The sequence below is a fragment of the Bos indicus x Bos taurus genome, chromosome X (genome assembly GCF_003369695.1).
Source record: "Bos indicus x Bos taurus breed Angus x Brahman F1 hybrid chromosome X, Bos_hybrid_MaternalHap_v2.0, whole genome shotgun sequence".
Classification (NCBI taxonomy): domain Eukaryota; kingdom Metazoa; phylum Chordata; class Mammalia; order Artiodactyla; family Bovidae; genus Bos; species Bos indicus x Bos taurus.
This window is the reverse complement of record NC_040105.1, coordinates 52,109,114-52,134,094: the sequence shown is the minus strand read 5'-3', so window position 1 is coordinate 52,134,094 and position 24,981 is coordinate 52,109,114. Positions and strand designations below refer to the sequence as shown.

General features: G+C 42.8%; 1 long non-coding RNA gene across 2 annotated transcripts in view; it reads left to right on the top strand.

Moving 5' to 3' along the window:
• Positions 1 to 4,095: 4,095 nt before the first annotated feature.
• The window catches only part of LOC113887784, a 55,132-nt gene continuing 34,246 nt past the window's right edge, over positions 4,096 to 24,981 (top strand). The window contains exons 1-3 of one of the 2 annotated variants that reach the window (XR_003509829.1): positions 4,096 to 4,349; positions 5,130 to 5,224; positions 5,764 to 5,841. This is a non-coding gene — a long non-coding RNA (uncharacterized LOC113887784). Of the gene's footprint in view, positions 5,225 to 5,763; positions 5,842 to 24,981 lie in introns of both variants that reach the window. The other variant, XR_003509828.1, reaches the window with a different exon arrangement.

The following is a 24,981-nucleotide window of genomic DNA, read 5'->3' as shown; positions in this document are numbered from 1 at the left end:
ACTCTGGGAGTTGGTGATGGATAGGGAGGCCTGGCATGCTGCAATTCATGGGGTCGCAAAGAGTCAGACACAACTGAGCAACTGAACTGAACTGAACTGAGATAGAACAGATGTTGGAGGCAATGATTAAGTTTAGGATATGTGTTGGAGGTGCCTAAGGAACATCTGGTGTATGGGGACAGAAAATGATTGGCTGTCTCATTCTGAAATTCAGTGGAAAAAATGAGCCTAGAGAGTGGAAAGTCCTCAGCATACAGGCACTACTGAAACCAGGAGATAGAATGGACTCCCCAGAAAAGGAACTCAGGGAGAAGGCCAAGAAGAAACAGCTAAGCAGAGGGAACCAGGAAAAAGAGGTGTCATGAAAGCTAAGGGGTAGTTTCTAGGAGGGAGAGTTGGTCAACCGTGTCAAGTGCAGTCAGAAAGTTCTGATTACACAAAGGCTGAAAAATGGCCATTGATTTGGGCAAAGGTAAAGTCATCATGACCTTAGGCTGGCATCACACAGGCTCATTTAGACATCAGTTCCATTTATACAAATGATAAACACTTGGTTAGCATGCGTCCTCAGCATGCTCTCAGATGTTCACTGCAGTCATTCTCACAACCCACACACTCCTTCAGAATTTAAACCATTCATTTGAATTGTGCCCCAACTCACTCAAATTATAGGCACATGTTCAGTTGCTCTCCACACTCATCTGCTGGGGTCCTTTATATTTGTCAGCGTCATCTCAGAGTCGGAGCTAGTGCCTTTGCCAGGATAACTGCAGGCACCCACAAGGGTTAAATGGATTATCCTGTGGTTTTTATCTCCCAGGAGTAAAGAAAAACCTTTGCTCTTCTCTCACCTCCGGTAGAGATAACCCTAACCTTAACTCTGGGTAATGCCGGATGTTGCTGGTTCTGTTGTCGCTGACATGCCTCTCGGCTCACCTCTGGCCCTCATGCACCCTTACTGATGAGTATCTATTGTGTGCAAAAGTTGAGTTCACTCTGTTCCCTATTTTCTAATTATCTTGAGACAGAGGTTCAAACAATAAAGAGAGGAGATGCTCAATGGCACAATTCCCCAAGGGAAGTGGGAGAGGTTGAGACCAAGAGCCCAGTGGGAAGGGCAAGCCCAAGATAGGACTTCTCTTCTCTGAGACCCTAGGAAAGAAAGTAGGGGCAGAGACAAGGTTGGAGGTGACAAGAGAGGAAGTGTTCAGCTAACGGCTCCATTTACTTTAAACGCAATAGTTCTTAACCCAGGGTCCAGGGTCCTTTCAGAGTCTCTAGAGAGAATTTAAGGAGCCCATGGATTTGGGGGGGAAGGTTGCATCTTTATTTTCACTATCACTAACAGATATGTAGCATGTCATTATAGGAAATGTGGTTAACAAATTACAGTAGTATTAGCAGTACCTGTGGCTTTGTCACCAATAGAAATCAGATTTTCATAGCACATCATAGTTGTTTCAGGTCTCTCAAATTACATCACTATTTTGAAATTATGTTAGTCACTAAACCTGTTGATAGAGTTTGATATTTAATATATTAATAAAGAAGTACTTATATAACTATGTTATAGATATCTTTCTTATTTTAGTATTTGTATTTCTTTTGTAATCTTTATTTATCTTATGCATGCATTATTCTGGGAAGGGTTTCTTTAGATTTCACCAGATTGCCAGAAGTGTCCTTAGCATAAAAAAAGGCTGAGACACTACTCTGAAGAGTAACAGTAGTTAATATTTACATAGCTCTTCCTAAAGGCCAGGTACAGTTTTAAGTATATTTTTCTTTTCCTTATGTAGTTGTTAACTCATTTATTCCTGTTAGGTAGTTAGAATAGGAAAAAGGAGTCCATAATGGCTGTGGCTAAAAGACAAAGAAAGGAAAAAGCCCGTGAAAATAGAACAAAGGAAGTTCAGAGGACTGGAGTGAGAACCTTAGGTGAAACAAACAGCCCTCCTGGCTAGCCCAATTTACATAGGACAGGCTCAGGGAGGAGAAAAAACATATAAAAAGAGGAGCCAAAATTGAACTTCTGGCTTCTCTTCTCTTCAAGTCTTTTGGGTCGGCCCACCCTCACGCCTGGAGGATGTATTTTCCTTTGCTTTCCAAATAAAACTGAGCTGTAACACTGATCCATCCATTGATTCAAATTTTTGCTGCGGTGAGACAGAACTGAGGAAATTACATACTCCCCCAATATCACTAATGAAAATTATTTGTTATTTAACTGAAATTCATATCAGAGTGGGGCTCTCTATTTTTTATTTTCTAAATATGGCAACCCTACTGCACGGATAACCACCCTGATGTTGAGATATTCCTCCTCAGGCTCCCATGGCTCTCTATGCCCACCTCTGCACCAGTACCTACCCTGATCCCTGAGAGTTCATGGTTGTATTCTGATCTCTGAATCCTTCATTTGCCATTCAGGGCCTGGCAAAGAACACAGTTTGTTGAGTGAATGAATGCATATGTGTGACATCCCAATAAACCTGCATCATTTGGTGGAATCAAAGTCTTGTGATCAGTACACTGCCTCAGTTCCACTTGTATCCACCTTGTCTTCACATGATTGACATATCGACCTAGCAGCCAAGCTGGTAGGAAAGCAGGAAAGGCAGGCGCGAAGGCTGAGAAGATGGAGCCAGCTGGCGCTGAAGAAGCTGGGAGTGACAGCCACCGCCCTCAGGGAGCAGGAGCCTGGGAGGAGGGAGGTAATGCGGGTGGAAGCATGCTTCTCCCTTGGGGCTCCTCATCACCCCTCCTCCAGGAGGTGCAAAGCACCCCTGCCCTGCGCCTGGCCAGAGGCCAACCCAGGGCTGGCCCTCTCAGGGCCTCCCAGCTTTCCAGCCCTGGACCTAGACTAGTTTCTCCGACGATTTTGGTGGAGAATTCTCCAACAATTCTGGCGGAGAATTCTCCAACAATTCTGGTGGTTTAGTCACCAACTCTTGTCTGACTCTTGGAACCCCATGGACTGTAGCCTGCCAGGCTCCTCTGTCCATGGGATTTTCCAGGCAAGAATACTGGAGTGGGTTGCCATTTCCTTCTCCAGGGGATTTTCCTAACCCAGGAATCGATCCTAGGTCTCCTGCATTGCAGGCAGATTCTTTACCTACTGAACTATGAGGGGAGCACTGGCCCTCAAATCCCCTCCGTGCCCGCCTGGGTTGAGTTAGGAAAGACTCTGAACAGAACAAATGGGTGCAGGAGATGAGTCAGCCCAGGCGAGGCAGAGGTGCCAGTGAAAATCCTGCCAGTGTGACTGGGTAACACCCAGAAGTGGGGGGCACACAGGGCGGGGGTTCCTATTCCAAGTGTGAGGATTTAGAGGCACTGTCTGTCTGTGGTAAGTCTTGATCATGCACCTACTGAAGGGATGGCTGTGTGATCTGGGTCGAATTGTCTTCCTCTTCTGGCCTCAGTTTCCTCCTCCGTGAAGTGGGTCGAATACTCACTCTATCCTAGTGCATCATATCTAGTATAAAAGGTGGTCTGTCAGTAGTAACTGTCATGCGTAGTGCTTGTGCCCTCCACCCTAAGCCACTTGCACCATGTGAAACTGTCCCATTGGCGGGGATGTGGGACACGGTGAGGAGACCTTGATCCGTCATCACAGGGAGCCCAAAGATGGCTCAGGCCCTCGAAGAGACTGGCAAAGGGGCTCAGAAGGTAGGAACCCAGAGTCTAGCAAAGGGGCTTGGCAGGGGGCAAGTTCCCCTTTTATTTCTGCCACTGCCAAGTGAGGAAGAAGAGTCGCCTGCTCTGGAACCAAGGACTGGACGGTGATCTACAGGCGTCACCCATTCTAAGCAAGTCAACGGATTAAATATGATTTTTATTAACTCAGTCTTCTTTTTTTAGAGGGGTTGCTAGCTAAACGGAAGGATTCACACTAAGATTCCGATACGCGGCTGTCCTATAGTTCTGATCGAGTATGGGAAGATAAGACTCAGCGAGAAGGAGGGCAGCAGGGGCGCGGAGATGAACAGGTCTGGCTTTGCCAATACCCACCCACTCAGCACATCTTCCCTTCCGGAGCGGTTCGCGGCATCTGCGCATGCTCCTTCCGCCCATGTCAGGCCCTCCGAGGGGTCGCGCTGTGCTCTGTGGAGGTGGGGTCTGCGCATGCGCGTCCTGCTCGCCCCGTTCTGCCGGAGGGGCGGGAGAGTCAGTTGTGGAACTGGCCAGTGCGATTGAGGGGACAACTGCGGCCAGACCCATAGGAAGTGACTGTTAGGAGATGTGGACAAAGCGGCGTGCGACAACAACAGGTCACAGAGAGAAGAGGAGGGGTGCGGCCGCCCGGGGCAGTTTAGGCAGGCGCAGAGTCCTCGACGGTAGCGCTTGTGGGTCCTCCTTTCTTCCGGGTTGCAGTTTGTGGTGCCCGCGGGAGGCAAAAAACCAGAGAACGGAACGGGGTGGGTGTGTTAGACCCAGAGGAAACCCCTCTCCATCCCGTCCTCACATCTCCGAGGCCTAGAGAGGACTCAATCTTAGGTCCATTGTACCCCATATCGTCCCCCTGAAGAAAAACTAAATTTGCACAGTAACCGCGCCAGACCCCCACCCTCAGTCTTTCAGTCAGTTCCAAAGGGCTCACCCACACTCCGGGGGACTCTGAGTCGAAAAGGGGGTCCGTGGAACAGGGTGGGATTACAGCAATTGAAAAAATTGCTCTGGAGCCGTCTCTGGCCTGGGAAAACCGCTGCTTCCACAGATAAGCCGAGGGGAGCATTCGCGGGGCACAGAAGAGTGACTTCAGACCACAGAACAGGTAGTGTAGACTGAATGAGGTACGAATTGGCCCAGTGAAGACGGAATTAGGTGCTAATTGGCCCAATCTGAGACTGGGTTAATAACTGACTTCTGACCCCCAGGCCCCTGTAAGGACAGCGAAGGGAGCCTTTGACTACTCCAGCTACAGGTGTGAAGTCACAGAGGCACTGGGGCTCTTGAAGCTTGATGCTTCTTCTGAATGAAGACGGCCCAGTCATATTAAGTAACATGTATATATGAGGTGCTGTTTTGAGTATATTTACTTTGTTAGGCCTCAGGACAACCCTATGAGGTAGGGATTACAATCACCCTCAGTTTACAGATAAGCATGTGAGTGCTTCTCTAATAAGGAGTAAAGCAGGACTTCACATTCAAGGCAGTCTGGCTCCAGAGTCTGCACTCCTCTAAGAGGACAACCTACAGATGTACACAATCTACAATCTGGGTAAGAGACCAGATAAGGGATACCCACTAAAAGGTCAAACTTGGAACTTATTCCCTGAGCACCTACTCTCACACTGCTGTGTTTCTCATACACCATTTCAGTATTCTCAATAATCTTGTGCAGAAGGAATTGCTTGGATATGGAGACAAAGAGATGTTCCATATGCTGCCCCAGATTACACAGATAGTAGTTGAACCAAGTTGATGAAGCAACTTGACTCACATAACAAGTTAACCAAGACAAATGACGAGACTAAAATCTAGGCCTCTTATCTACCCATCTTGGGGTCTGTATGGTCAAGGATCACTCAAGATGGCTGTTCTCTTGCTCTGTGTACATCCCCTGCTGGACCAGTGCCTGCTTCACCTATACCCTACTCACATGACTGACTTTCCCACATACTTGCCCCAGGCCCCAGCTACTGACGAATGTTCTTATCAGTGGGGCAGTGAGGGGCGTGCTCCTCTGCTAGTTTCTGGTAACCAATGAGCCAACCTGACGTCAATTCCCCCTATAACTGGCAGTCTCCCCTTCCCCAGGGCGAAGACTGCAGCCATGTACTGCCCGTCATCCACAACACACAGTGAGGTGTCGCTCCAGGACCTTGCTTCAGACATGTAAGATCCCACATCCATTAAACCACTGATGTCTCTGTCTTGGGCTCTGGGCTTTTTCCTCGGTCTTGAAGCTGGGCACGCACAGGCCTTGTAGGCCTGCGGGGTAGCAGCCCAACAGGGTCGTTTTACTACATGCATTTTAAAAAAACATTTTTTATTTTATCTATTTGTGGCCGTGCTGGGTCTTTGTTGCTATGCACTTTCTCTAGTTGTATCAAGCGGGGGCTACTCTCTAGTTGCCATGTGTGGACTTCTCATTGCGGTGGCTCCTCTTTTGTGGCGTGTGGGCTCTAGAATGCACAGGCTCAGTAGTTGTGGTGCGCGGGATTATTTGCCCCATGGCATGTGGAATCTTCTCAGAACAGGGATTGAACCTGTGTGCCCTGCATTGGCAGATTCTTAACTACAGGACCACCAGGGAAGTCCCCTACTCTATGCATTTTAACAAACATTTATTTGTTCATTCAGCAAATGTTTGTTGTGCCAGTCATTCTTGGAGGCACTTAGGATTCAGCAGTGAACAAAATAAACATGGTCCCTTCCCTCTGAGGGAGGGTGAAGGTAGAGAGTGTAAAATATCAACAAAGCTAGACTTTAAAGCTAGACAGCAAAGCTAGACAGAGGATGAGATGGTTGGATGGCATCACCAACTCCATAGATATGAGTTTTGAGCAAGCTCCGGAAGTTGGTGATGGACAGGGAAGCTTGGCGTGCTGCAGTCGGACATGACTGAGTGACTGAACTGAACTGAGACTCTAAAGCAGTGAAAACAGATTTTGTTTAGTAAGTACTGACAGTAGGGGAAAAAGCTGGACTCCATTCCGATTTGTGCAGGGTGTTTTAAAGGGAGAATGAGAGAGGGAGAGGAGGAACAAGCAGGGGCTCAAGTAGAGTGAGGGAAGTGAAAAATTTTAGAAATACAGTTGGTCAGTGTAAGAGCGATTATGTTACTCAAAAACTGGGTTTGCTTCCTGGTGGGTGTCGAGCCAAAAGATACAACCGAGGCAAAGAGCGGGAGAAAGAAGGATTTATTATTACTTGAAGCAAGTAAGGAAAACAGTGGGGATTTTCCCCAAAGCAGTGTCTCCCTGAACAGCAAAATTGGGGAAGTTTTAAGCCGAGGGTAAATAAATATTCTATTAGGAGATTGCGTGGTGTGTGTATATCCATGGCAGGGTTGGGGTGGGGGGAGCTTGAGCAGTGGAAAATTCAGCATAGAACTGGGGCAAAAGTTGTCAGAGTCCAAGCTATAGTTGAAGCCATGATGGTCAGCAAAGGTCAACATCATCATCCCTTAGGTTCCAGTTGATCTGGTGATTGAGTGCTGGAGGTAGGTTTAAATTCTGCAAAACAGCTCAAGAAAGTGCTTCAGGCTAATCTTTACCTTTGAAACAGAACTGAGAGTCTTTACAGCTGATTCATTATCTTTGCTATTATTACTTCTCTTTCCTGACAACAGTTGTTTGTTCTTTTGTTTCCTTAAGATGTGTTCAAGGGCACATCTTCAAGGGCAATCATTGTGTCCAGGCTTAGATCACGAAATGGCTTAGGCCTAAAATGGCTTCTCTCTCTCTTTTTAAAATTGAAGTATAGTTGATTTACAACGTTGTGTTAGTTTCTGGTGTACAGCATAGTTATTCAGTTATATATATATATATATATATATATATATATGGCATATTCTTTTCTATTATGGTTTACTACAGAATATTGGCTATAGCTCTCTGTGCCATACAGTAGGACCTTGTTGTTTATCCATCCTATGTATAATAGGTTGCTTTCACTAATCCCGAACTCCTAGTCCTTCTTTTCCCTACCTCTCCTCCCGCTTGGCAACTATAAGTCTGTTTTCTAAGTCTGTGAGTCTGTTTCTGTTTCGTAGATAAGCTCATTTGTGTCATATTTTAGATTCCACATATAAGTGATATCATATGGTATTTGTCTTTCTCTTTCTCTCTCTCTCTCTCTCTTTTTTTGGCATGCCTTGCGGCTTTTGGGATCTTCGTTCTCAGACCAAGGAACCGGGCTCCAGCGGTGAAAGTGCTGAGTCCTAACCACTGGTCCAGCAGATAATTCCCTTCTTTCTCTTTCTTGATATACTTCACTTAATATGATAATCTCTAGGTCCATCCATGTTTCTGCAAGTGGCATTATTTCATTCTTTTTTATGACTGAATAATATTACATTGTATACATTTACTACATCTTTGTCCATTCATATATCGATGGACATTTAGGTTGCTTCCATGTCTTGGCTATTGTAAATAGTGCTACTTTCTCTGAATATATGTCTGGGAGTGGAATTACTGGATCATAGGACAACTCTTTTTAGTTTTTAGACTGAAAGCAGGTTTATTCAGGGAGATACATACTCTATTGACAGAGTAGGCCATTTGAGAAGGTAAGAGACCTTTTTAGTTTTTTAAGAAAACTCCATACTATTTTCCATAGTGGCTGCACAAATTTACATTCCCACCAACAGTGCAGGAGAGTTCCCTTTTCTCCACACCCTTTCCAGCATTTGTTATTTGTAGACTTTTTAATGGTGGCCATTCTGACTGGTGTGATAAAATGGCTTCTCTTATGTCAAAAAGCTGTATCTGGTTCTTTTCTTCTGGGGAGGCCCCTACCCTATTGGCTTACAATTAGGCCAGCTGTGTCTGTTAGCTGGCAATTATTGAAGTTAGGATTATTCTATCCTCTCATAGTTACTGGGAAGGAAACGGAGGCCCTATCCTTCCTTGATTATATTTCAAAGGACTGGCTCTCAGGACCTTGAGAAAGATGTTTCTGAGTCCTAGGAGATATATGTATATACATAAACGTATATGTATATATATGGGCTTCAGTGGTAAAGAACCTGCCTGTCAATGCAGGAGACATAAGAGACTCAGGTTCGATCCCTGGGTCAGGAAGATTCCCCTGGAGGCGGGCATGGTAACCCACTCCAGTATTCTTGTCTGGAGAATCCCATGGACAGAGGAACTTGGCAGGCTACAGTCCATAGGGTCCCAAAGAGTACATCTCAAAGAGACAGAGGAATTCACAATGAAAGAGACAGAGGAATTCACAATTGTAAGCCCTTTTTAGTAAATGCTGTAAGAGAGATCAGCGGCCTGTCATCAGGTGTTGGCTAGAACAAATGGTAGCTTGTTTTGACAAACCCTGAACTTTTTCAGACAGGAACTTAAAAGGAGGCTATGTCATCCAGGCACCCAGCCTTAGGCTGTTAGAAAGTGAAGTGAAAGTGAAGTTGCTCAGTCGTGTCCAACTGTTTGTGACCCCATGGACTGTAGCCTACCAGGTTCCACCATCCATGGGATTTTCCAGGCAAGAATACCGGAGTGGGCTGCCATTTCCTTCTCCAGGAGATCTTCCCTCCCCAGGGATTGAACCCAGGTCTCCTGCATTGTAGGCAGACACTTTACCATCTGAGCCACCAGGGAAGGCTGTTAGAAGTCAGGCTAAAATTTGGGCAAGTCCCTTAGTACAGGGTTTGGGTGGGAGGGGTGGTGATACTTGAATGGAGTGTTCCCTGCAAAGAGATTTCACAGTTCTCTAGGGAGGTGGAATCAACAATAAACTTGTAAATAAGACTTTCAGGGGTTAGTGAGGGTACTGAAGGCCTGGGAGACTTGGAGAAAGGATTGGCTGTATTGGTGAACTGAAAACCCTGATGTGCAAAGGTTTGGGAAGTAAAGAAAGAAGTGGGAGCGGCAAGGCAGGAAGAGCAAGTGAAAAGCCCTGAGGCAGGACCAGGCTTCTCTCAGCCAGGGCCAGAGTAAAGGCCAGTGGCTTGCGAATGCAGATAACATGCAGTGAAAGCAGTGCAGGAAAGCAGGGGAGGGTGGGACAATTGAAGTCTGAGATCTTGGGGATAGTCACAAGCCAAATCACAAGTACTTATTTTATGTGTTAGCAGTACTGCCCTATAAAGTCATGAAAGTTTTCCCTGTACAGAAGACATCTTGTGCTGAGAGGGTGAGGATGGAGGATCATTTTTTTAACTGTCTCATTTTATTTATTTTAAAATTTTATTGAAATGTAGTTGGAGAAGGCAATGGCACCCCACTCCAGTACTCTTGTCTGGAAAATCCCATGGACGGAGGAGCCTGGTAGGCTCCAGTCCATGGGGTCGCTAAGAGTTGGGCACGACTGAGCGACTTAGCAGCAGCAGTTGATTTACAATATTGTATTTAGTTCCTGCTGTACAGCAAAGTGACTCAGTTATATATATATGCTGCTGCTGCTGTTGCTAAGTCACTTCAGTCGTGTCCGACTCTGTGCGACCCCATAGATGGTAGCCCACCAGGCTCCCCTGTCCCCGGGATTCTCCAGGCAAGAACACTGGAGTGGGTTGCCATTTCCTTTTCCAATGCATGAAAGTGAGAAGTGAAAGTGAAGTCGCTCAGTCGTGTCCGACCCTTAGCGACCGCATGGACTGCAGCCTACCAGGCTCCTCCATTTATGGGATTTTCCAGGCAAGAGTACTGGAGTGGCGTGCCATTGCCTTCTCCATATATATATGTGTGTGTGTGTATATATATATATATATATATATATATATCATATTCTTTTCCATTATGGTTTATCACAGGATATTAAATACCATCCTATATAGTAGGACCTTGTTTTTTATCCGTCCTATGTATAATAGTTGGCATCTGCTAATCCCAAACTCCCATTCCTTCCCTCTCCTACCCACCTTCCCCTTGGCAACCACAAATCTGCTCTCTATATCTGTGAGTCTGTTTTTGTTTCATAAATATATTGATTTATATCATATTTTAGATTCCACATATAAATGATATCATATAGTATTTGTCTTTCTCTTTCTGACTTACTTTGCTTTGTATGATAATCTCTAGGTCCATCCATGTTGCTGCAAATGGCATGATTTCATTCTTTTTTATGGCTGAGTAATATTCCTGTGTGTGTGTGTGTGTGTGTACTGTATTCCATAGTGGCTGCACCAATTTACGTTCCTACCAACAGTGTAAGAGGGCTGCCTTCTCACTACACCCTCTCCAGCATTTGTTATTTGTAGACTTTTTAATAATGGCCATTCTAGCTGGTATGAGATGGTACCTCATTATAGTTTTGATTTGCATTTCTCTAATAATTAGTGATATTGAACATCTTTTCATGTGCCTAAAAAGCAGAGACATTACCGACAAAAGTCCATATAGTCAAAGCTATGGTTTTTCCAGTAGTAGCTGAGCAACCAAAGAATTGATGCTTTTGAACTGAGTGTTGGAGAAGACTCTTGAGAGCCCCTTGGACAGTAAGGAGATCAAACCAGTCAATCCTAAAGGAAATCAGTCCTGAATATTCATTGGAAGGACTGATGCTGAAGCTGAAGCTCCAATACTTTGGCCACCTGACGTGAAGAACTGACTTATTGAAAAAGACCCTGATGCTGGGAAAATTGAAGGCAGGAGGAGAAGAGGATGATTGAGGATGAGATGGTTGGTTCAATGGACATGAGTTTGAGCAGGCCCCAGGAGTTGGTGATAGACAGTGAAGCCTGGTGTGCTGCAGTCCATGGGGTTGCAAAGAGTCGGACACGAGTGAGTGGCTTAACTGAACTGAATTGGCCATACGTGTGTCTTCTTTGCAGAAATGTCTATTTAGGTCTTCTGCCCATTTTTCAACTGGGTTATTTGTTTTTTGTGTGTGTTATTGAATTGTAGGGGCTGTTTGTGTATTTTGGAAATTAAGCCTTTGTCAGTTGCATCATTTGCAAATATTTTCTCCAAGTTCATAGAATGTATTTTTGTTTTGTTTATGACTTTCTTTGCTGTGCCAAAGCTTATAAATTTGATTAGGTCTCATTTGTTTGTTTTTGCTTTTATTTCTATTGCCTTGGGAGACTGACCTAAGGAAACCTTGGTATAATTTATGTCAGAGACTGTTTTGCCTATATTCTCTTCTAGGAGTTCTGTGGTGTCTTGTCTTATAAAGTCTTTAAGCCATTTTGAGTTTATTTTAGTATATAATGTGAAGGTGTATTATAGCTTCATTGATTTACATGTAGCTACCCAACTTCCCAACACCACTTGCTGAAGAGACGGTCTTCTCAGGATGAGGGATCCTAAAGTCAATCGTTTCTATGTTCACCTAGCTGTGCTGTGGATCTTGGTGCAAGGCTGTGCCAGCCAGGAGAGAGGGGGGCCTTTTCTTTGCTTTTTTGCCTTGCAGAATGTGGGATCTTAGTTCCCCCACCAGGGATTGAACCCTAGCCCCCTGCACTGGAAGCATGGAGTCTTAACCACCAGGGACCACCAGGGAAGTTCCAGGGGCCTTTTTCTAAAATCCACAGCCTAGCCACACTGAACCCAGAGGAGCTGCCTCTGCCCAGGAGGGCACCCGTGTCTGAATCAAATGAAAGTGCTACACGGGTGAACTGTAGCTTGTTTGCCAGGCCCGTGTTTTCCAAGTAGCAGATCAGTTCTGAGGTTGTTGAAAAAGCGGAGCAACTGTCTTAAAAAGCATTATAGGGACTTCCTTGGTGGTCCAGTGGCACTCCCATTGCAAGGGGCCTGGATTCCATCCCTGGTCAGGGAACTAGATCCCACATGCCACAACTAAGAGCTCACATGCCACAACTATAGATCCTGCAGTAAAAAAAGTAACGAGGATCAAAGACCTATGTGACCTGGCACAGCCAAATAAATAAATACATAATTAAAAAAAAAAGAGCACCATGAACTGTGATTTTGTTACCTTATTACAGAGCCCCTAGTGGCTGCACAGTGGAATTGTTCAACCCCTCTACAAGAAACTGCAGCGGCAACTCAACAAGGGAGAGGATGATAGTTGGGTAGCCACTGACACCTGAGGGTGACTTCATCCAAGTGAAGGAACCCTTATTCCCTCTTCCCCTTCAGGCTCTTCCTGGGTCTCTCCCATTCCTTTTGTTTTCTTCAAGGGAACATACTGAGCATTCATTACTTGGTGGAGTGCAGGCAAAAATGTCCTCAGCAACATGTCCAAAATCAGGTAGAGGAAACAGACAAGTTTTAAAAAAATTTATTGTTATTGATTTATACATCTCTATCTTACAAAAAGGATTTGAAGCAGCTGTCAATTCCAAGATATATCATTTCCTGACACTATACCAGGGCGGACAATAAAATTAAGCTAGGACAAGATGATGATAAAAATCCCTTTGATTTATTTTGCTTTAAAAGTGTTTGTATCTTGGAACTTTCCTGGTGGTCCCGTGGTTAACACAGATTCTATCCCTGGTTCGAGAACCAAGATCGCACATGGTGTGGGACAACTAAGCCCATATGCCACAAGTACTGAGCCTGCACTCTACAGCCTAAGAGCTGCTACTACTGAAGCCCGTGCACCTAGAGCCTATACTCTGCAGCAAGAGAAGCTATTGCAATGAGAAGCCCGCGACTAGAGAGTAGCCCCCGCTTGCTGTAACTAGAGAAAGCCCATGCACAGCAACAAACAGCCCGTGCACTGCAAGGAGGACTTAGTGCAGCCAAAAAAAGTTTATGTCTTTCTCTTGTATAGTTATTTTATCATCTTCTTTTCAAGTGTACAGAAAAGTAGAGAATAATATAAAACACTGCTACTTTTATCAAACCTTCACATTTTGTCATAGTGCTGACAAAATGCTTCACATTTTGTCAAACCTTCAAATTTGGTTTTTATTTTATTTTATTATTTTGGCCACACTGTGCAGCTTGTGCGATCTCAGTTTCTCAACCAGGAATTGAATCCAGACCATGGTAGTGAAAGCACGAATCCTAAACCCTGAACCACCAGAAATCTCCCCAGGTTGTGTGTGTGTGTGTATTTGGCTGCACTAGGTCTTCATTGCAGTGCTCCGGCTCTTCCTTGTGGTAGGAGGGCTTTCTCTAGTTGTGGTGCGTGGGCTTAGTTACCTTGTGGCATGTGGGATCTTAGTTCCCCGACCAGGGACTGAACCCATGCCCCGCTTCAGTGAAAGCACAGAGTCCTAACCACTGGATTGCCAGGGAATTCCTGATATGGTCTTGTATTGCATGAGTGGTATTAACACTGCATGGCCCTTATGCTGGTTGTGCAGCTCTAGATACTCCCTGCATCTCCACAGTGCTCTCCAGCACCCAAAGAACTTTCAGTTCAGTTCAGTCGCTCAGTTGTGTCCGACTCTTTGCAACCCCATGAATCGTAGCACGCCAGGCCTCCCTGTCCATCACCAACTCCCGGAGTTCACTCAAACTCAACGTCCATCGAGTCGGTGATGCCATCCAGCCATCACATCCTCTGTCGTCCCCTTCTCCTCCTGCCCCCAATCCCTCCCAGCATCAGAGTCTTTTCCAATGAGTCAACTCTTCGCATGAGGTGGCCAAAGTACTGGAGTTTCAGCTTTAGCATCATTCCTTCCAAAGAAGGGTCTGTTATTTCCTGTGCTCCTCACACAAGCCTCTTAAGAAGGCAGAACAAGTGGCATGATCCCCCATTCAACTCAAGAGGAAACAAACATCCAGAATGAAGGGCTAAGACCACAAAGGGGCAGAGACCCAGGCTCAATGTAGGCTTTCCCAGCTCAGGGCTGTTTCCACTACTCAGTTTCCATTCAGGTCATATCAAGGCAATAAATGTGAACAACTGGAGAACAAGCCAGTGCGAGTGAGAGAGGAGGAGCATGGAGACAGGGTATGAAGAAAGGGTAGGGTTGGGAGGAAAAAATAAAAGCAGAGCCAGGGGCGGGATCTGTATGGATTTAAATCTACCAGTGACTGTCAAGCTTGACAGCTCTTTGGGATCACCTGGGTAACTTCAAGAAGCACTGATGTCTGAGGCCCACCCCCAGAGATTCTAAAGTAACCGACCTGCCAGGCCTCCTGAGCAGCAGAATGTTGAAAAGCTCCCCAGCTGATTTTTGAATGTATAGCCTAGGTGAGGACCATTGACTAAGCAGAGCTATTTGTCAGGCAGTGAATTGGTTGAGGGGGCGGTACTCAAAGGCTGGCTTGTTAACCTTAATAAGATCTTAGACTTCAAAGCCTGGCTTGTAAATAAGGTATTGAGATCTTAGCCCTAGATCTAAGGGCTATGGACAAAAATGGGCTAAAATGAAAGGTGATAATCCAGTTTCCTCAGTGCTGTTCATACTAACCTTAAACTATTTTGTTCAGTTATCAGGGCTTTAACTTGAAGGGGAGACTAGCAATTTTCAGAATGAATACCAGTAAACCCCGACAGAGCAATAGAATTTGTCAAATATTCTCTAAGTACTTCCTTTGTGCAGGTTCTGTGCTATAGGGAAGTTAGAGAGATGGAAAAATCACAATCCTTGCCCTCCAGAAGCTCAGACTAACTGGCAACCCAGACAAATATATGACAACACCATGTGCTAAGTGTTAGAGATAAGTCCAAAGTGCGAGGGAATAGAGGGCAGAAAATACCTAACTCTACCTCAGGGGGACTAGCAGAGGGGCTCAGAGTAGGCTTCATAGGAGTGCTGTATGAGCTGGGTCTTGAAGGATGAGTAGTAGTTGGTTAAGGGTATGGTTGAGGCTGGGGGTTTGGAAGAGCATGTGCAGAGGCTCAGGCATAAGTGTGGCTTCAGAAGAACATGTAGTTTGGAATGATACAAGCACAGGGACTAAATATCTGTTGGAGAAGAACCTTACCCTGTAGGCAGCAGGGAATCATCAAAGGAGTGTGTGGAAAACAGCAAAGTCCTTATGGAGGACAGGGTATCTAAACTAGGTCCTGGAAGATGAGTAGTAATGGATGTGGGATGGAAAGGCTTCCCAAATCAGAGTGGGAGTGGGAGGGGGAATAATGTGGGCAAAAGTGCAGAGGCAGGAATGAGCCTGACATGTATCATGTGCATTGAGGGAATCAATAATCTGGTAAGTAAGTAAGTAAGTGAAGTCGCTCAGTCGTGTCTAACTCTTTGTGACCCCATGGACTGTAGCCTACCAGGCTCCTCTGTCCATGGGATTTTCCAGGCAATAGTACTGGAGTGGATTGCCATTTCCTTCTCCAGCATCTGGTAGGCATGATCAAAATTATCTGGAGTGCTGTTTAAAAATGTCAGTGCCTGGGCTCCACTAACCCCCTTCCGTAGAGACTCTGATATATATGGTCTCGGGAGTGGGGCCAGGCCTCAGTATTGGGGAAAAAGTCTCCCAGGTGATCCTAATTTGCGGCTAGACTTGAAAGCCACAGCTGTAAGGAAGTTGTTGGGGAGGTGGATCAGAAGGTAGGCTAGAGTCAGGCAAATTATGATGATAACTGAGCTAGGATTTATTGAATGTTAACTATGTGCCAGAGACTCCATTAATCCATTTAATCCTCATAACCCTATGAGGATAGGTACTGTTATCTTGTGTTGAGGTGAAGAAACAATAGTATCACCAAAGTCTTATACCAAAGTGTCAGGCAATCTGTCTTCAGAGCGTTTCCTAGAAGGACTTGTATTGCAGGACAAAGAACTTGGGTTTTCTTCAGTAACCATCTTTGTTAGTTTACTGTGTATCTGTCCAGAATATCTTTATGCATGTACAAGCAATTATGACTAGATATAACCCCCCCTTTCTTACACAAAATGTGGCGTACTCACTAGATACACTGTTTTGCATCTTGCTTTATTAACCATATATCCTGGAAATCTTTACAAATCAATACATAGAGAACTTCTTCATTTTTTTATACTTCCTGAGCATTCGTTTGTGTGTATGTACCATAATGTATTTATTCTTGGTTTGTCTTCAGTTTCTAATTATGAAAATGCTGTAATGAATAATCATATGTACATTTTGCATATTTTCAGAAATGTAATTACTGGGTCAAAAGGTATATGTGCATTTGTAATTTCAATGAATACTGCCAAGTTGTTCTCCATAGGTTTTATATTACTTTGCATTCCTACCTGCAGTACATAACAGTATGTAGGTGCATTTTTTTCATAAAGTTTTACTAATCATTTCAAAGGTCAGTAGAATTGAAAATTTTCTAGCAGGACTGATCAAGAGAAAAAAAGTGAAAATTAAAATTACTAACACCAGGAATAAAAATTAGGACATCACTACATATCCTACAGATATATGAAGGATAATAAGTAAATATAATAAACAAGTTGAGCAATTTGATATCTTACATAAAATGGGCAAGTTCTCTGAAAATAAAATGACTAAGAATGACATTAGAAGAAATAGATACTCTTAATTGTTCCATAACTGTTAAGAAATTGGATTCAACAACATTCCCCTACAAAAAACTCCAGGCCCAGATGACTTCACCAGTGAATGCTATCTAACCTCTAAGGAGGAAATATCAATTCTACATGCCTATTTACAGAAAATAGAGAATGAGGGGATATTTCTTATCTCATTTTATTTCAGCTTACCATGATCAAAACTTGACTGTCTATATCTTCTCATGTTCATTTGGAGAGCTTTGTTTCTCAAGGAATTTGCATATTTTCATCTAAATTGTGAAATTTATTTGCATAAATTGTTCATAGTTCTGTTTTTTGTTTTTAAAATTTTTTAATTGGTGGAAAATTGCTTTACAATGTTGTGTTGGATTCTGCTATACAACAACACAAATCAGTCATAATTATATATAAATACCCTCCCTGTTGATCCTCCCTCCCCTCCCCCAATCCCACCCCTCTAAGTCATCACAGAGTGCCAGGACAGGCTCCCTGTGTTATATAGCAACTTCCTACTCACTGTTTTACACTTGATAGTGTATAGATGTCAATGCTACTTTCTCAATTTGTCCCACCCTCACCTTCCCCCACTGTGTCCACTAGTTCGTTCTCTACTAGGTTCATTAGTACCATTTTTCTGTATATCAGTGCCATTTTCCACATATGTTATTAATATACAATACTTTTTTTTTCTCTTTCTAACTTACTTAACTCTGTATAAGAGGCTCTAGGTTCATATATTTCACTAGAACTGATATAAATTCATTCTTTTTTATGGCTGAGTTATATTCTGCTGTATATATATACCATATTTCTTTATCCATTCATCTGTTAATGGACATCTAGGTTCCTTCCATGTCCTGGCTATTGTATATATTGCTGCAATGAACACTGGGGTACATGTGTCTTTTAGAATTGTGGTTTTCTCAGGGTGTGTGACCAGTAGTGGGATTGCTGGGTCATATGGTAGATTTATTCCTAGTTTTTTAAGGAATCTCCATACTGTTTTCCATAATAGTATCAGTTTACATTCCCACCAAAAGTGCAGGAGGGCATTGTTGTTCAGTCCCTCAGTCATGTCCGACTGTTGTGACCCCATGAACTGTAGCATGCTAGGCCTCCCTGTCCTTCACAGTCTCCCAGAGCTTGCTCAAACTCATGTCTATTGAGTCAGTGATGCCATCCAACCATCTCATCTTCTGTCGCCCCCTTCTTCTCCTACCCTCAGTCTTTCCCAGCACCAAGGTCTTTTCCAGTGAGTCAGCTCTTCGCATCAGGTGGCCAAAGTATTGGATTTTCAGCTTCAGCATCAGTCCTGCCAGTGAATATTTAGGGTTGATTTCCTTTAGAATTGACTGGTTTGATCTCCTTGCAGTCCAAGGGATTATCAAGAGTCTTCTCTAGTACCACTGTTCAAAAGCATCAATTCTTTGGCACTCAACTTTCTTTATGGTCCAACTCTCACATCCATACATGACTACTGGCAAAACCATAGCTTTGACTATACAGACCTTTGTTGGCAAAGTGATGTCTTTGCTTTTGAATATGCTGTCTAGGTTTGTCATAGCTTTTCTTCCAAGGAGCAAATATCTTTTAATTTCATGGCTGCAGTCACCATCCCCATTGATTTTGGAGCCCAAGAAAATAAAGTCTAGCACCGTTTCCATTTTTCCCCCATCTATTTGCCATAAAGTGATGAGACTGGATGCCATGATCTTAGTTTTCTGAATGTTGAGTTTTAAGCCAGCTTTTTCACTCTCCTCTTTCACTTTTATCAAGAGGCTCTTTAGTTCCTCTTCACTTTCTGCCATTAGGGTGGTATCATCTGAATATCTGAGGTTATTGATATTTCTCCTGGCAATCTTGATTCCCACGTGTGCTTCATCCAGCCCTGCATTTCACATGATGTACTTTGCATAGGAGTTAAATGAGCAGGATGACAATATACAGCCTTGACACACTCCTTTCCCAATTTGGACCTTTCTGTTGTTCAACAACCAGTCTGTTGTTCCATGTCCAGTTCTAATTGTTGCTTCTTGACCTGCGTACACGTTTCTCAGGAGGCAAATAAGGCGGTCTGGTATTCCTATCTCTTTAAGAATTTTCTGCAGTTTGTTGTAATCTGTGTAATAACACAGTCAAAGGCTTTAGCATAGTCAATGAAGTAGAAGTAGATGTTTTTCTGGAATTCCCTTGCTTTTTCTATGAGCCAACAGATGTTGGAAATTCCCCTGTTTTAATACTTGCAATGTCTATAAGACCTGTAGTGATATCCTTGTTTTAAAAAAAATTTATTTGGGACTTCCTTGGTGGTACAGTGGTTAAGACTTTGCCTTCCAACTCAGGGGGTGTGGGTTCAATCCATGGTTGGAGAGCTAAGATCCTATGTGCCTTGCAGCCAAAAGACCAAATCATAAAAAGCAGAAACAATATTGTAATACATTCAATAAAGACTTTAAAAATGGTTCATATAAAATATATATCTATATCTATCTTAGGACTTCCCTGGTGGTCCAGTGGTTAAGAATCTGCCTTTCAATGTAGGGAACATGGGTTTGATCCCTGGTCCAGTAAGATTTCACATGCCAAGGAGCAACTAAGCCCATGTACCACAACCACTGAGCCCATGTGCCAGAACTACTGAAGCTCACACACCTAGAGCCTGTGCTCCACAAGAGAAGCCACCATGCTAAGAAGCCCATGCACTGCAATGAAGAGTAGCTCCCGCTCACCACAACTAGAGAAAGTTTGAGGGCAGCAACAAAGACCCAGCATGGCCAAAAATAAAAATATATGAATAAATAAATAAATAAATAAAAATTAAAAAAAACCCAAAGCAATAGCAAAAAGGAAAAAGAAGGAAGTACAGAAAACAAACACATAGGAAACAAATACATAAAAATATATATATATTAATAACCAAGAGTTGGTTGTTAGAAATATTATTTAAGAATTGATAAACACCTAGAAAAACTAATCAAGAATAAAGAGAGAATATACTAATAACAAATATCAGGAATAAAAAGGACATCACTACATGGGACTTCCCTGGCAGTCCAGTGGTTAAAATTACATGCTTCCAGTGCAGGGGCATGAGTTTGATCCCTAGATAGGGAACTGAGATCCTGCATGCCTTGTGGTATGGCCAAAATAATAATAATAGATAGACAATTTTTTTAAGATTTAATTTTTAAAAGGTTTTAAAATTTATTTATTTATTTTTGGCTGTGCTGGGTCTTCATTGCTGTGTGTGGGCTTTCTCTAGCTGTGGCAAGCAGGGACTACTGACCAGGGATCAAACCCACGTCCCCTGCATTGGCAGGCCAATTTTTATTCATTGCCCCACCAGGGAAGTCCTGCCTTGGGTTTTATTTATTCCTCATGTTCTAGTTCCTTAAGATGAAATCTGAGGTTATTTAGCTTCAAGGTTTTCTTTTCCCTACATAGGCACCCAGGCTTATAAAAGTACAGCTTTGGCTGTATCTCCTGGTTTTGATATAATCTATGCTCATTATCATTCAGTTCTAATTTCTAACTTGATTTCTACATTGACCCATCTGTTATTTAGTGATGTACTACTTAATTTCCCAGGAGTTCTAGATGTTTGTCATCATATTGTTAGTTATGATATCATATATTTCTTTTTTAATATGTATTTCATTAAAAAAATAATTTTATTTATTTATTTTTGGACATGGTGGGTTTTCGTTGCTGTGCTGGCTTTTCTCTAGTTGCAGTGAGCAGGGGCCCCCCTCTACTTGTGGTGCACAGGCTTCTCATTGTGGTGGCTTCTCTTGCTGAGCACAGGCTCTAGGGCATGTGGGCTCAGTAGTTGCTGCTCCCAGATTCTAGAGCACAGGCTCAATTGATCCGTGGCATGTGGGATCTTCCTGGATCAGAAATCGAACCCATGTCTCCTGCGTTGGCAGGCAGATTCTTTACCACTGAGTCAACAGGGAAGTCCCTATTTGTTTCTTTATTTGGCTGGGCCATGTCTTCATTGTGGCATGTGGGGTCTTTTAGTTGTGGCATGTGAACTCTTTTTTTTTTTTTAATTGTTAACATGCACAAAGTTTATTTTGTATACATTTCTTATTTCCTCTGGCCTTGTCTTAACCTTCCATGGCATGCAAACTCTTAATTGTGGCAGGTGGGATCTTTAGTTGCTGCATATGAGATCTAGTTCCCTCAGTTCAGTTCAGTCACTCAGTCGTGTCCGACTCTTTGCGACCCCATGAATTGCAGCACGCCAGGCCTCCCTGTCCATCACCAACTCCTGGCTGACCAGGGGTCAAACCTGGGCCCTCTGGATTGGGAACACAGAGTCATAACCACTGGACCACCAGGGAAGTCCCAATACCACATATTTCTACTATTATGAGAGGATATGCTCTGAGATATTTCAGCAGTTTGAAATTTATTAAGCTTACTCTAAAACTCTGGATGTGATTAATTTTGATAAATGTTCTGTATGCATTTCAAAAAGTTTATTATGCTGTTATTGGCTGTAATGTCCTGTATATGTCAGTTATTAATAATTGTTCAGATCTTTTATATCCTTCCAGACTCATGTGGTAGAACTGGAGATGTTTGGGTCTAAGTTCTTATTTTTTATATCAAAGTATATTTGATATACTTTGCACAATATTATTTATATGTTTCAGGTACACAACATAGTTATTCAAAAATTTTAAAGATTTTATTCCATTTATAGTTATAATAAAAAATTGGCTATATTCTCTGTGCTGTACAATGTATCCTTGTAGCTTTTTTATTTTATACATAGCAGTTTGTACCTCTTAATCCCCTACCCCTCTCTTGTTGCCCCCTCTCTCCCGCCACTGGTAACCACTAGTTTGTTCTCTATATCTGTGAACCTGTTTTTTTTGCTATATTCACTAGTGGTTTTATTTTTTAGATTCCACATATAAATGATCTCATACAGTATTTGTCTTTCTCTGTCTGACTTTGTTTCACTTAGTATAATACCCTTCAAGTCCATTCTTGTTGCAGATGGCAGAATTTCATTCTTAATTATGATCGAGTAGTATATATATGCATCACATCTTTATCCATTCATCTTTGATGGACACTTAGATTGCTTCCATGTCTTGGCTATTGTAAATGATGCTATGAATATTGGGGCGCATGTATCTTTTCTAATTAGTGTTTTCATTTTTTTTTTTTTTTTCAGTTAAATACTCAGGAGTGGATTTGCTGGGTCATGTGATAGTTCTTTTTTTTTTTTTGGCTGTGCTGGGTCTTTGTTGCTGCACTTGAGCTTTCTCTAGTTGTGACGAGTAGGGGCTGCTCTCTAAGTTTCAGTGCGAGGGCTTCTTATTGTGGTGGTTTCTCTTGTTATGTAGATTAGGAATCTGGGCTTCAGTAGTTGAAGCTCATGAGTTCTAGAGTGCGGGCTCAATAGTTGTGGCACAGGGGCTTAGTTGCTCCACAGCATGCGGGATCTTCCTGGACCAGAGCTCATAGTGGTGTCCCCTGCATTGCAAGGTGAATTCTTAACCATTGGACCACCAGGGAAGCCTATTTTTGTTTTTTTTTTTTTGAGAAACCCCCATACTATTTTCCCTAGTGGCTGCACCAATTTATATTCCCAACAACAGTATACAAGGTTTCCTTTTTCTCTACATCCTAACCAACATTTGTTATTTATAGACTTTTTCAGTGATAGCCATTCTGCAGGTGTGAGGTGAAATCTTATTGTGATTTTGATTTGTATTTCTCTGATTAACGATGTTGAGAATCTTTTCATGTTTTGGAATGCACTCTTACTTCCAGAGTACCTGATACTATTGATTTCAGAGTCATTTGGGGATTCCACTTTTAATATCATGCTGATTTTTATCCTCCCAACTGCTAGTATATGATTTTGATTTCTCTGTTCTGCTATTACCACTCATCCATATGCCTCCTATATACCAAAATACATTCCAGAATTTTCTTCCCCAATTCTTGTCCTCATGGGTTGATGTCTTTTATTTTGAAGGCACAATTTGAAGAATTACTTAAATTTGGAATAGGTGATATGCATTTACTTAAAAAATGAAGATTAACAGGTGTGCAGTGAAAAGCTTCCTGCCATCGCTGTCCATCTACCTAGTATCCACCCTCCCCCCACGTTGTTGTTCAGTCACTAAGTCGTGTCCGACTCTTTGCAACCCCATGGACTGGTAACATTATTCTTTTTTTTTTGGTCACGAGGCTTATGGAATCTTAATTCTTTCACCAGGAATTGAACCCCAGGCCATCAGCAATGAAAGTGTGGAGTTCTAACCACTGGACTGCCAGAGAATCCCTTAAAATTATTCTTTATTAATAATATTCTAGTGTTTTCATTCTCTTTCCCCCACTCAACTCTCTGTATCTCATAGAGATTTTAAAAAATTTATTAATAGAACTTGTCATCCATACACAAAAATAAAGAATAATTCTGAAAGGAGGAACAGTTTGAGTCTTATGAACTGTCAAAACAACCACACTGGAAATTCTGGGAACAGAATCCAATGTGAGCAGGAAGAACATAGAGTTAAAAGAAAAGAAGGTCCAGATAAAAGTGAAAGAGTAGAATAGAAACCCCAAGATCTCAGAGACCAAGTTCCCACAGTTTTGAGCTCTTTACAAAACAGAAGAGGGAGCTATAAAGCCATGAAGTTAAAAAAGCAATCCTGAACCATGCTTCCTTTCTAAACATTCAAGAAAATTGATTTTATATAAAAGAGGGGAAGTCAAATCTCATATAACATTATTACAAGAAAAAAGAGGATAAGGAGCAGAGTAACATCCCTATGGATAATAAGAAAATGTCAGAAAGACAAACAAAACCAATGAAACTTCCATCCTAGTATTTCCAAATGAACTAAGAGTTTAATAAATGATATAAGATATGAAAGAGCAGCTTAAATTAGAATGAGAAAAATCCAAAAATGAAGTAATAGAATTAAAGAATTAGAAATAACTAAGACTCATTTCAGAAACAAAGACTAAACTAGAAGGAACATAATAAACACAACAGATAATGGCTTAAGAAAAATAGATGAAAAGGAGGAAAGCTTTTAAGATTAAAAAAAAAATGAAAAGAGGGGCTTCCCTAGTGGCTCAGTGGTAAAGTATCTACTTACACAGGAGACACAGGTTCAATCCCTGATCCTGGAAGATCCCACACGCTGTGAAGCAACTAAGCCGGTGCATCACAGCTATTGAGCCTGTGCTCTAGAGCCCAGGAGCCACAACCACTGAGCCCACATGCCGTTACTACTGAAGCCCTCACACCCTAGAGCCTGTGCTCTGCAACAAAAGAAGCCACCACAATGAGAAGCCTGCACACTGCAACTAGGGAGTAGGACTCACTCTCTGCAACTAGAGAAAGCCCCACACAGCAGTGAAAACCCAGCACAGCCAAAAATACATAAATAAAATAGTTTTAAAAAGAGAGAGAGAAAATGTTCTTAAAAAGATAAGTGAAAAGACTTCTGGTTTCAACTTGGACACATAAGGAACTGAAGAAAAGTAACTCCTATCCTTCAACAGGAAAGAAGTTAGACAGAGAGCAAATTAATGATAGCATGAACTCATCAGAGAACTGAGATCACAGGACAGATGGTCATCCTGAAATCTGGGGGAAAAAACCCGAAAAACTAGTGCCTGCAAGGAGCGCAGAACCAGAGCATTTGCTCATCTGGGGCAGAAGCCACCGGATGCTATATGAGCTGAGAGGAATGTTAACTAGAAATTTTGACAGATTGCTGGAGGCTGAGTGCAGGCTAGAGAGTGTGAAGCTTCTGGGGGTTGCAGGGCAGGTTTTTACTCCAGGAACCCCACCAAGCTCTCACAGTAAGGATATGGGAGAATCTGGAGAAAGTTCCCTCTCTGGCCCCATGGCGGGAGGAGGGAGACAGCAGCCACAATACCAGACCACCTACACTGTCACCTTTTCTGCAGGGGGCAGAGTA